The sequence below is a fragment of the Notamacropus eugenii genome, chromosome 6 (assembly GCF_028372415.1).
Source record: "Notamacropus eugenii isolate mMacEug1 chromosome 6, mMacEug1.pri_v2, whole genome shotgun sequence".
In the NCBI taxonomy this organism is placed as follows: domain Eukaryota; kingdom Metazoa; phylum Chordata; class Mammalia; order Diprotodontia; family Macropodidae; genus Notamacropus; species Notamacropus eugenii.
The window spans coordinates 195,727,749-195,741,233 of record NC_092877.1 but is presented as its reverse complement, the minus strand read 5'-3'; the positions used below and the strand labels follow the sequence as shown (position 1 = coordinate 195,741,233).

The following is a 13,485-nucleotide window of genomic DNA, read 5'->3' as shown; positions in this document are numbered from 1 at the left end:
CCCAGTTTTTATGTAGTCAAACCTATGCCTAAAAGAGTCCCCACTGTGATACAGTCTATGGGACGTCAGGTGGCCTTTGGAAAATCACTACTTTACACAAGGCAGACCATTTCACATTTGAAGAGTTCTAACAATTATTTTTTTTCGGATTTCAAGTCCAAATTTGTCCCTGAGACTTCTACCCACTTATTTTGCTTCTACCCTCTGGAGCCATAGGGAACAATCTAAATCCTTTCCCATGTGACACAGTTTTAATTGTTTAAAGACATTGTGTTCCAGCTTTGTCTTCTACAAGTTAAATATCTCCAGTTCAACTGACATTCTTTCATATGATGGAATCACTACCATTTACAATCCGGGTTCCACTTCTTTAGGTGCTGTCTAACTTAATTAGGGCCTTTCAAAAAAGGAGAACTTAGAATGGAACCCAATGCTCCAGATGTCATCTGACACGTGCAGAGTGCATTGGGACATCTCATTACTAAAAGCTACAATTCCCTTAATGTAGCTCAATCACATTCCCTTTTTTGATTGCCATATCAGTGTTGACTCAGTTCAAACTTAAACTCTGTTAAAACCTTTTCCCCCCAAATAATTACTACCCATGCCTACTTAACTTGTACATGTAGAGTTGTTCATTGATGGAAAGTACAAATGGTTACAATTTTATTAAATTTGTATCCAATTTTATTTTTCAAAAATCCAATCCCTGTATTGTATTGTGTTAAGATCTATTTTGGAGGAATACTTTTTCTTACATTATGCTAGTTATATAACACAGTTCGAATAATCTAAAAATTAGTCATATCCATCTATATCTTTGGGTCATTGACAAAAGTATTAAACAAACTGAGCAAAGATGCATGGGACATGCTAATAGAGAATTCTTTCCTGGTTGACCTCAGCTCATTAATAAATACTTTTTGAGGGATGTCATTAATGTTCCAAAGTCATCTAATGTCACTTCTAAACTTAGCTATGCCATTTGATTATACTATGCTCTCGATCTTCTCCATAAGAACAACATGAGATAGTTTATCAAACTCTCCACGAAAATCTAGTGTGATAGGGTATGGGTTCTTTTTGGTTGACCCATGTAGGTAATGAGAGCTTATGTGGGTCTCTCTAGATGTGACTTTCAGGGAGGCAAAAGCAGATATTTCTAGAATCTCTTCCTTCCATCCTTCTCCAAGGAGTCTTTGATTCTTGCCAGGAAGGAAAGCAGGAGATTGGAGGTAGTAGCTAGTGACTCTGCTCTTCTTAGAAACAGTTAAGATGTATAGTTTCTTCCTTAAATACTGTAAGTCTAGGGGAAATAATTTTTAGGCTTAAGCTACGCTTTTAAAAAAATTTATTTTGAGTTCAACGTTTTCTCCTTCCCTTCATTCCCCTCCCCCCATTAACTGAGAAGGTAATATGATAGCCATTGAAATCATGTAAAATATCTTCACATGACTTATGTTGCAAAACAGCAAGAAAAATGAAGTGAAAAGATATATGCTTCAATCTTCATTCAGAATTAACCAGTTCTCATTCTAGAGGTGAGTACCATTTCTCATCATGGGACTTTTGGAATTACCTTGGATCACTATATTAATTAGAGTAGCCAAGTCTTTCACCGTTGATTAATGTCACAATAATGCTATTACTGTGTACAGTACTGTGTAGTTCTTCTCACTTCATTTTCATCAGCTCCCAGATTTTTCTAAAACCATCTAGCTCATCATTTCTAATAGCACAATAGTATTCTATCAGTCATATACTACAACTTGTTCGGTCATTCCCCAACTTATGAGCAGTTTCTTAATGTTCAATTTTTTGCCACCTTTAGAGCAGCTACAAATATTTTTGTATTTGTATAAATTTGTATAATTTTGTATAAATTTGTATAAATCATTTTCCTTTTCCTTTGATCTCTTGGGGTTATAGAACTAGTACTTCTACTTCTGGGTCAAAGAATTTGTACAGGATGATAGCTCTTTGGTCTTAATTCCAAATTGCTCTCCAAAAAGGTTGGACCATTTCATAACTCCACCAATAGTGCCTTAGTGTAACTATTCTTCCACATCCCCTCTAACGTCTATTATTTTTGCTTTCTCTCATATTAACCAGTCTGGAAAGCATCTCAGACTTGTTCTGACGTGCATTTCTCAGATTCTTAGTGATTTAGAGCACTTTTATGACTCTTGATAGTTTTGATTTATTCTTCTGAAAACTTGTCTGTACCAACTGGATAATGGTTCCTATTTCTATAGATTGGGATCAGTTCCCCATATATTTGAGAAATGAAACTTTTATCTGAAGCAACTTCCTGTCCAATATTTTCCCGTTTCCTGCTTTAACTCTAATTTGGGCTAAATTAGTTTTATTTGTTTAAAATTTTATTACATGCAATCAAAATTAGCCATATTACTTCCCATGCTACCTATTGCTTTTTTGGTCATAAAATTTTCCTTATCTGCCAGGTAACTTTGTCCCACGTTCCCCTAATTTGCCTATGATATCACCTTTCTCTTTCAGCTTTTTCTCAGGACACGGTGTGAGATATTGTTTTATGACTGGTTTCTGCCAAATTGCTTTCCAGTTTGCTCAGAATTGCTTTTTGGTCAAATAATGACTTTTTGTCCCCAAGGTTTGAATTTTTGAGTTTATCAAATTCTAGATGACAGTGGTCATTTACCTCCCTCTATTGTGCACCTAATCTTTAACACTGTTTTACTATTGTCTTACCCAATGCTAGATTGTTTTGATGACTGTCACTTTGTAGTATAGTTAAATATGGTATAGCTATGCTACCTTCTGCATGTATTTTCTATTGATTTCCTTGATATTCTTCACCTTTTGTTGTTCTACACAAATTTTGTTACTATTTCATCCAACACTATAAAATAACAGGGTAATTTGGTTGGTATGGCTCCGAATAAATAAATGTCAGTAGAATTGTCTTTTGGGTTATATTGGTTTAGCCTGCCCATAAGCAATGAATAGTTCCCAGATTATTTAGATGTTTTTATGTGAAAAGTGTTCTAAAATTGTATTCATATAGTTTTGTAAGTGTGTCTTTTCAAGTAGACTCCAAGTATTTTGTACTGTCTGTAGTTATTTTAAATGGAATTTCTCCTTCCTCTTAATACTGGGTTTTCTTGGTAAAATTTGGAAATGGTGATGATTTATTTGGGGTTTGCTTTATTTCCTGAAAATTTTCTGGAAATTTTAATTATTTCAATTTGTTTTTTAATTGATTGTCTAGTTCTTCATTATCCACAAAGAACAATAGTTTTGTTTCTCCACTGTCTATTTTTATTCCTGCAATTTCTTTTTCTTTTATTATTATAGCTACAATTTCCAGTATAATAATGAATAGTGGTGGTTATAATGGACATCTTTGCTTCACACTTGATCTTCTTGGAAAGCCTTCTAACTTATCTCCATTACAAATGTATGCCCTTGGTTTTAGAGTGATACTACTTACCAGTTTAAGAAAGGCTCCATTTATTCCTATGCTTTCTGATGTCTTTAATAGGAATGGATGAATTTTGTTAAAAGCTTTTTCTGTATTCATTCATACAACCACATGGTTTTGGTTGTTTTTGTTATTTAGAGGTCAACTACACTTATAGTTCTAGTAATATAGAACCAGTTCTGCATTCCTGGTATAAATTCCACCTGATCACAGTGTTTTGATCTTTGTGATACATTGCTGTACTTTTCTTGGTGTTGTTTTTTCCTTGAATTAGCAGTTCTGAAATTTGACAGAAATATTCCTGGGAGTTTCTGTCTTCATATTTCTTTCAGGAGATGATCCCTGAATTTATTTTTGATTTTCTCTTTTGCCTTTTGATTCTAGGATATCAGGACAGATTTTCCTTAAAATTTCTTCAAATGTGCTTAGGTTCTGTTTTATGGCTTTTAAAATTACCTCCCATTGATCTACTTTTCAGTTCAGTTGTTTTTCCAATGAAATATTCATTTTTTCATACATTTTCATTCATTTGGATTTATTCTGATTCTTGATGTCTCATGGAGCCATTGTCTTCTATTTGTCCAATTCTATTTTTTTTTGAGGCAATTAGGGTTAAGTGAATAACCTGGGGGCACAGAATTAGTAAGCATCTCAGGCTGAATTTGAATTCAGGTCCTCCAGTCTTGAAGGCAAGAAAGTATTCTATCCACTGTACCATCTAGCTGCTCCTTAATTCTAATTTTTAATGAATTATTTTCTTCAGTGAGGTTCTAAGGCTCTTTTTCCATTTGGGAAATTCTGCTTCTTAAAAGGTTTTTTTTTTTTTCATCAGCCTAGTTTTGTATCTCTTTTACAACTTGCTCAATTAAGTTTTGTAAGTTATTTCACCCTCCTTCAAACCGTTATTTTCTGCTCATCTTTTACCAAAATGTTTATTTTTTCATAATTGTCTTGCATCGCTCTCATGTCTTTCCCTCTTTTTGCTCTACCATTCTTTCTTGATTTTTAACATAATTTTTCTTTTGCTCTTTCTTTAGCTCACTGAGAAATTATTTTTGAGCTTGTGCCTAGTCTGCATTTTTTCTTTCTGGCTTTGCTTCCAAATCTTTTCCTGCCAATGGCTTCTGAGTTTGTTCTTGATCTTAGCCATTGTCAAAGCACCTTTTGATGGTCAGGGTCTTTATTTGTTCTTTGATCATTTTTCCAGCTTTTTTATTGACTTTGAACGCTTTATATTAAAGTTGGGAAGTAGGAGAGCTGTCCCTAGCTCATTTTTTTCTCAGTCTGCTCTTTTCACAAATGATTTTTTGTGAAAATTTAGGGTTTCCAAGGTGTTGGGATGCAGAAAGACGCAGTCAATGCTACAACCTTCAAACCAAAGATCTGACAACACGGCTACACTCCTGCATGCCACCCACACCAATGTCAAGGACCTTTTTTCATATCTCTTAAGTAAGTTGTCCTGTTCTGGAAAAATATTTCACCCTGAGCTTTTGTTAGCTATACTACTCCAAAATTTAATTTGAGGAATTATTTTGAAGTTTTTTAGTGTGGAATGTTAGGAGAGTTCAGCAGGAGTGCTCATCTTGGTTCCACCCTCTCAGCTTCACTTTGGATAACTATTCCTTAATGGGAAGGAGGGTCCCAAGCACTGTGTGTGTGTCTGTGTGTGTGTGTGTGTGTGTGTGTGTGCGCGCGCGTGTGTCTCTCTCTCTCTCTCTCTCTCACACACACACACACACACACAATGTGTGGATGTGTGCATTCACTAGTGCATGTATATGAAGATACACTTAGTTATATCTACACATACACACACGCATATAAGTATGCACATATGTATGTATACGTGTGCGTACACACATATACATATCTCCAAGTTTGACCCCATTCTGACCAAATGTATATTTCACAAGGGACAGATATAGCATAGCAGATACATCCATTTATCCAATTTAACAAATTGGAAATTAGAGAAAAAATATGTAGAATATATGACAATCAATATACACAGTAGATGATTCCTCCCTTTGGGATTAAAAGAATTCAGCTCAACCAAGAGAGAGAGCCTCAGATCTCTCCTAAAGAGAAATTCCTGAAGTCTCTAATGTGTCAAACTGGGGCTAAGGACATGAAAGAGATTGATAGCTCCTTCACAATATCAGTTTCTTCCCAGTCTTTTTTCTCTCTTCATCAACCTTGAAAAAGTTTAGAATGTCACATGTTTTCTCCCAAAACTGGAAGTTTAAAGATTAGGAGTTTCTCTTCTCTCCCACTTTCACCAACTCTGTCCAACTTCTGACATTGAGCAACCCAGCCAATGAACTCTTTTGCACCAAGGGTTACAATAAATGCACTATTTCTGTGTTGTACTAGTTCAATAGCTGCCAAAAAGGTTATGAATTAAAGCTAATTACATTAATTTCCTCTCATTCCTCAAGTTTTTCCATCTGGTTTCTGAATTCATTACAAAATGAAATTGCTCTCTCCAAAATGATCAATGATCTCTTAATTGACAAATTTGATAATATTTTTTTTTAAAGTCCTCATATATTTTGTCCTCTCTGCTGCATTTGATAATCGTCACCATCGTTTCCTCGTCAATGCTCCTTCTTTTGGTTTTCCTGTTTGACCTTTTAGGTCTCCTTTTCATTTTCCATATTATGCCTCCTAACTGTGGGCCTTTCATATGATGCTGTGCTGGGACTTCTTTCCCTACATTTTCTCTGTTGGTAAACATTCAACTCCAATGGGAGCTGACTTAATGATTATTTGTTTGAATATGAGTCCCAGATCTATATACTCAGACCCAGTCTGTTCTCTCTCTCTCTCTCTCTCTCTCTCTCTCTCTCTCTCTCTCTCTCTCTCTCTCTCTCTCTCTCTCTCTCTCTCCCTCTCCCCTTCCCTTCCTCTCTCGCTCTCATGAGTTTTACTCTGACATCACCAATTCAAACTGAATGTCTTCAAGACATTTCAAAACCAACATGGCCAAGACAGAATTATCATCTTTCCTCCAAATCTCACTTATCCAGTTTTCCTATTAAAAGCATCACCTTTAGTTCCCTCTTGTTGTTTCACTCTTATAGGCTCATAAAACTATCATTATCCTCCTCCCTATCTTCACCTCACATAACAAATCAAGTGCCAAGTGTTACCCTTTTCATCTGTGCATTGAACACTTGTCTCTAGTTACCTAGTCACCATATTAAGCCTTCATCATTTAGTCTACACTACTTCAGTGACCTCCTCATAGGTCTCCTTTTCTCTAGTCTCTTTCCACTCAATTGTCAAATGGTTTTCCTAAAATACAGCTCTGACCATGTCCACCCTTGGTCAATAATCTTCTGATTCTTCACCTCCTGAACAAATATAAATTTTTTGACATGCAAGTGTCTTCATAACCTTCCTTAATAATCCCTTTCCAGTCTTTACACCTCACTTCTGACCTTATGTTCCGTTATTCAGTGACATCAGCCTCTTTGCTGTTGCTTACGTAATACATCTCCAAAGTCCAGACACATTTTTCTTTTTATTGTTTATTTATTTTTAGTTTTCAAGATCATTTCCACAAAATTTTGACTTCCATATTTTCTCCCCATCTCTCCCCTACACCCATCCCTCAATATCTTGCATTCTGTTTACCCCTTCCTTCAATAAGTCCTCCATTCTGTCACACCCATCCCTTCTCTTATCCCCCTTTTCTCTCTTTTCTTGTAGGGCAAGAGAAGTTTCTATACCCCACTACTTGTATTTCTTATTTCCCAGTTGTATGCAAGAACATTCATTCCTAATACTTTGAATTCCAACTTCTCTCCAATTCTCCCTTCCCAACCTCCCCCCTGAGAAGGCAGACAATTCAATATAGGCTGTAGAAGTGTAGTTTTGCAAAAGACTTCCATAATAGTCATGTTGTTTAATACTAACTATATTTCTCTCCATCCTATCCTGCCCCCCATGTATTCTACTTTCTCTTGTGACCTTGTCCCTCCCCAAAAGTGTTTACTTATGATTACTCCCTTCTCACATTTGCCCTCCCTTCTATCATCCTCCTCACTCCACTTATCCTCTTCTCCCCTGCCCGTCTGTACTGCAAGATATACTCTCATACCAAACTGAGTGAGAATGTCATTTCCTCAAGCCAAATGGTAAGAGAGTAAGCTTCTGTTTTCTCCTCCACTGAAGAAGATTTTTCCTGCCTCATTTATGCATAATAATTGACCTCATTCCATTTCTCCCTTTCCCCTCCCAATATATTCCTCTCTCACACCCCAAATTTATTTTATTTTATTAGTTATCATCCCTTCTTATTTAACTCCCCCTGTGTTTTCTGTCCATATATATGTATATATATGCACATACGTGTGTCTTTCTGTCTTTCTTTGTGTGTTATGTGTGTATGTGTGTGTGTGTGTGTGTGTGTGTGTGTGTGTGTAATCCCTCCAACTACCCAAATACTCAGTCACAAGAGTTACAAATATTACCTTTCCATGTAGGAATGTAAACAGTTCCACTTTACAAAGTCCTTTATGTTTTCTCTTTCCTGTTTACCTTTCCATACTTCTCATGATTCTTGTGTTCAAAAGTCATAATTTCTACTCAATTCTGGTCTTTTCATCAAGAATGCTTGAAAATCTTCTGCATCACTCAATGAACACTTTTTCCCTGAAGTATTGTGCTGAGTTTTGCTGGGTGAATGATTCCTGGGTTTAATCCCAGTTCCTTTGACTTCTGAAATATCCTATTTCAAGCCCTTGGATGCCTTAATGTAGAAGCTGCCAGGTCCTGTGTTATCCTCATTTTGTTTCCACAATATTCAAACTGCTTTCAGTACTTTCTCTTTGACCTGAGAACTCAGTAATTTGGCTACAATATTGCTAGGAGTTTCTCTTTTCAGATCCTTTCAGTAGGTGATCTGTGGATTCTTTCAATATTTATTTTTCCCCTTGGTTCTAGAATATCAGGGCAATATTCCTTGATTATTTCATGAAAGATGATGTCTAGGCTCTTTCTTTGATCATGATTTTCTTGTAGTCCTATTATTTTAAAATTCTCTCTCCTGGATTTATGGTCCGGGTCAGTTGTTTTTAGGGTTCACATTGTCTTCTATTTTTTTTTCTTTCCTTTGGTTTTGTTTTGTAATTTCTTGGTTTCTCACAAAGTCATTAGCTTCCTTCTGTTCCATTCTCATTTTTGAAGAACTATTTTCTTCAGTGAGCTTTTGAACCTCCTTTTCCATTTGACTAATTCTGCTTTCTAAAGCATTCTTCTCCTCATTGCCTATTTAGACCTCTTTTGCCATTTGGGTTAGTCGATTTTTAGAAGTGTTATTTCCTTCAGTATTTTTTTAGGTCTCCTTTAGTAAGCTGTTGACTTCCTTTTCATGATTTCCTTGCATTGCTCTCACTTCTCTTCCCAAATTTTCCTCCAACTCTCTTGCTTGATTTTGAGAATCCTTTTTGAGTTCTTCCATGGCCTGAGGTGGTTGCATATTTATGTTGATAGTTTTGGATGAAGAAGTCTTGACTTCCTCTGAGATTACTCTTTGTTCTTCTTCATCTGAAAAGATGGAACAAAATACCTGTTCACCAAGAAAATAACCTTCTAAAGTCTTATTTTTTCTCCTTTTTTAGGCATTTTCCCAGGCAGTTACTTGACTTTTGATTCCTTTACTGAGACGAAAGTCTATTCTGGGGACCTGTATTTTCTTATATCCTCGAAAGTGGTACCATCAAGGGAGAGGCATTTACTCCTTTCCTGAGCTGTTTTCTGGTCTGGGAGCAACCAAAAATTTTTCTGCCCAGAATCTGCAATTGAAATCCCTCTCCATAGCCTCCACCAGCTCCACACCACTGCTCCTCCTCACCCCTGGGTAGTGCTCAGAGCTAAGGATCAAATCAGGGGCTCAAATCCCCCAGGGGACTTGGGCAGAACTCTCCCAGGGCGGCCACTCAGGGATGAGATTCGATCAGCCTTTTAATTCTCCAGGGGCTCTGGGTCAGGTCTCAGAGAATGGCAGCTGCCACTGCAATGCCTGCTGCTGAAGGTCCAGATGGCACTCCCCTCTCCTGGGTGAAGTAGCTTTTCCCACTGACCTTTGAAGGTGTCTGTAGTATTTGTGAGCTGAGCAATATGGGAGCTGCTGCCAGTGGCACAGGAATCCTGTTCTGGGTCCTGACCATGCGCTCAGCGCTGGTCTGCACTCTTTGCGCTGGTCTCCAGACATTTTCACTGGCTGTCTCCCATTCCTAGATTATTCTCTTCTTATCTGTCTCCTGGACTCCCTAAGGTTTCTGCTAAAATCCTACCCTGTATAAGAGAATTTTCCATATCTCTCTTAATGTGAGTACTTTCCATCTTTCTTCATGTAAATACTTTCCATCAATTATCTACAATTTATCCTGCACTTTGTGTATTTTGTTCATTTGTCCTCCATTAGATTGTGAGCTCCTTGAGAGCAGGGAGTACTTTGTTTTGCTTTGCTTTTTAATGCTTTGCATTTCATATACTAACTAGTATATACTGAGTACATAATAGGCACTTAACAAACGTTTGTTGATTGCTGCATCACAATCTATCCCACAACTCACTCAATTCCAGTGACTCCCCATTGCTTCTAGGATAAAATATAAACTCATCTCTTTGACTTTGAAGTCCTTTACAGCCTGACTTTTTGCTTCACTACAGATTTCTTCTGTCACATGATAGTCTGGCTAAATCCTCACACAGAATTGCATCTCCAACTTTTATTTTAGCTGGTATTCCACTCTCTCTTAACTTTTACTTCAGCAAATTCCTCTTCCTTAAAGATGCAAGTCAAATATTTTCAAAACAAAGCGTTTTCCAATTACAACTGCTAGCACCATTCCTCCCTATCTTCTATTTCTTTTGAAAAATTTCTATATACACGTATGTGTACTTGGTGTCTCCCCTGATATGAACTCCTGGAGTAGGATTTTGTGGGTAGGAAGCATGTTCTGTATCCTCAGAAGCCAGGATTGTGCCCAGAATTGTGGCATAGAATAGAAGCCTGAAAAATGTTGATGAAGCTATGCTTTGTCTTTGTGATCATCACCTCCAATTTAGGGGTTCACAGCTTTCTCTTTAAGTAGTATTTTGTGCATTTTCTACTCACTGGAATCAATTTCACTGGTTTGTATTGGAATATATGAAATGGAAGATGCCGTGCTTTTCCCTTCAAAAAACTGGGAATGTTTTCTATTCTGCACTCTTGTGATTCCAGTCTTCATAATTTTTCGAAAATCCCTTATAGTGATCAAGCAATCATTTTTTCCTCCAGTATCTGAGGATGTGTGTGAATCAATACTTGGACTGAGTAAAAACAACAAAGTGACCTTGTTATCTTAGACCTCACGTTCCTAGTAGCCATTTTTGTTCTGTTTTTTTCTAATCCAAGTCACGTTCCTTGGCAAAGAAAACAGAAGCAAAATAAACATTGAAGAAACATTTCAGACCACAGACCTCTTGCCAGTAATTGTCTCATCCATCTGGAACAGCTGTCTTTATACCTACCTCCACTGATCCTCTTTCCTCTCACATAGCTTTAGAAACAAAAATTCTCATTGTCCTGCGCTTAGCTTTCGTGGGCTAACTTGCTTGTGATTAAGGTAAAAGAGGATTCTTCAGATCAGCACTTTAACTTTGAGCTCATCTGAGACTAAGTCAATCTTAGAAATTCAAAGCTAGTAATTTATAAATTACCAATTAGTTTAACAAAAATGACTGTATAAATAAATAGAACTATGTAACTATAACAATCACTATACAACTATATATAAATATGTATATTCATATATGTGTGTATACATGTACATAGATATATATATGTCTATATATAGATAGGTAGATAGATATGTGTATATACATCTATATATATATAGATGTATATATATGTGTGTGTGTGTGTGTGTGTGTGTGTGTAGATGCACACACACACATATACAACTGTATATATGTATGCAGTTATATGCAGGAGGTCTTCCCTGTGTGAACATGATTGGTACCTGGAAAAGGCCACTTCAGGGAAATCAACGGACAATATAGACCAGTATGTTTCATTGAAATAGTGGGAAAAATTTTGTTTGTGACCCTATATTATACATTTTATTATATTAGGACACTGTCCCTGGAGTCACATCATTTCACTCCAAATCACACCTCTGTCATTTGCTACTTAGGTGACTTTCAGCATTAATTAACCTCCTTCACCCTTCATTTCCTCATCTTAAAATGAGGACTCAATAACTAAAATTAGGAGGACACTAAATGATTTTTAAGGTCTCTCCCGATTCTACACTTACAATCCTAAAAAATGAATCTAAAATCTATGAAAAGAAATTTATTTTATTTTATGTTTAACACAACATTGGTGATGACTGCAACCCAGAGGTAATTCTTAGAATGAAAAAAGATGAAATGTTACCAGAGAAAAAAGGGATTCATCAATGTCCCCAAGATCTTCTTATATTCATATCATTCGCTTCTGTAATATCTACTGACAATCGGGAAGAAAAGGACCAGACAAAGACAAAATAGAATGTTCTTGGAAATATGTCAGTCTTAAGTATGAATGGTGGCATCTAATTGTATAAGTGGTCAATCCCTGAATATATATTCATGTTCCAATTTTGGTTTACCTCAGTAAATTCCAAGGGAGGCAGCATAACAGATCTCTGTAGCAAGAAATTTTGTGTTCAGATTGTGCCAGTAAAACGCACTAGACTATTACCGTCACCTTTCAATTATCTGGGCAATATTCTATGATCATATATTGCAAGATAATTTCTGATCTGCGGACTGGTAAAGGTTTTCTCACTGGGAGTCCCCTAAGCAGCTACCGTGAAACAAATCCAGACTCAAACAAAATGTAGCCTCATAACTTTAAGGACTCAAATAATAAATACCCAAATGATGACTAACACGTGTTTGTATGTATATGAATACATAGCTTTTTCTGACTAAAATAAAATAAATAATAAAGTATTTAAATAGATGTATGCATACATATACAAATATGGAATTCATTGGTTCAGTACTTGGCCATGAATTTATCTACTTTTAAATACTTCTAATAAATGGGTTTGTGTGTGTGTGTGTGTGTGTGTGTGTGTGTGTATAAAAAATCATCAATTTTATTTCCCCACACTTTGAATTAATCACCACTATGTGCTAGACACTGCGCTAATCTCTTTACTAATATTTCTTTTGATTCTCACAACAAATGTAGGAGATGGGTATTATTATTTTCATTTTACTTTGTCTTGATCAGCACACACCAGAAAAGTGCCAGAAGCCAGGTTTGAACTTACATAGTCTTGACTCCAGACCACCTGCCACATAGTTGCCCCAGTTAATAGAAAAGAAGTTTTAACAGAAAAGAAGGAAAGATCTCTTTTACAGAGAGACTGACTGCATAGTCACCAGTATGTAGACACGCTTAATAAATCATTATTAAATGAATGACTTTAGTGAGGAAGAAAATATAAAATACTATCTGCAAACAAAGGTATATACAAGACAATTGACAGAGTGGAGGTATTACAGTCTAGTGGTTGTGGAAAGATTCCTGTGGAAGGTGATATTGTAGCCAGGGAGGTCACTTGTCAGGGTAGACCAGTAAGAGCTTTTCAGGCATTCGATGCAGCCAAAGTGAATGCCCAGAGATGAGAGCTGGAGGGTCTTCTTTGTCAAAGTGGCGGAAAGTCAGTGTCACCTGTTGGAAGAATACTTCCTGGGGAGTAAGGTGGGAGAAACCTGGAAAAGGTGAAGGGATGCAGGTTATGAAGGGCTTTGAATGCCCAATAATGTATTTTGTGCTGAATTCTGGCAGCAATCGGAAAAACCTGGACTTTATTGACTAGGGACAGGGGTGATGCTTAACCTTTAGAAAAATCACTTTAGTGGCTGAATAGAGAAAGGATTGAGGCAGATAGGAATGTCCTCCTAACTCTGCCCCCCGCAGAAGATTATTGATACAGTCCTGGGTGTGAAAGTCTGCAACAGGG

General features: G+C 36.6%; 1 protein-coding gene across 1 annotated transcript in view; it reads left to right on the top strand.

Moving 5' to 3' along the window:
• Window positions 1-13,485, top strand: part of LOC140512549 (uncharacterized) — a 327,182-nt gene that overhangs the window by 154,514 nt on the left and 159,183 nt on the right. The window lies entirely within an intron of this gene.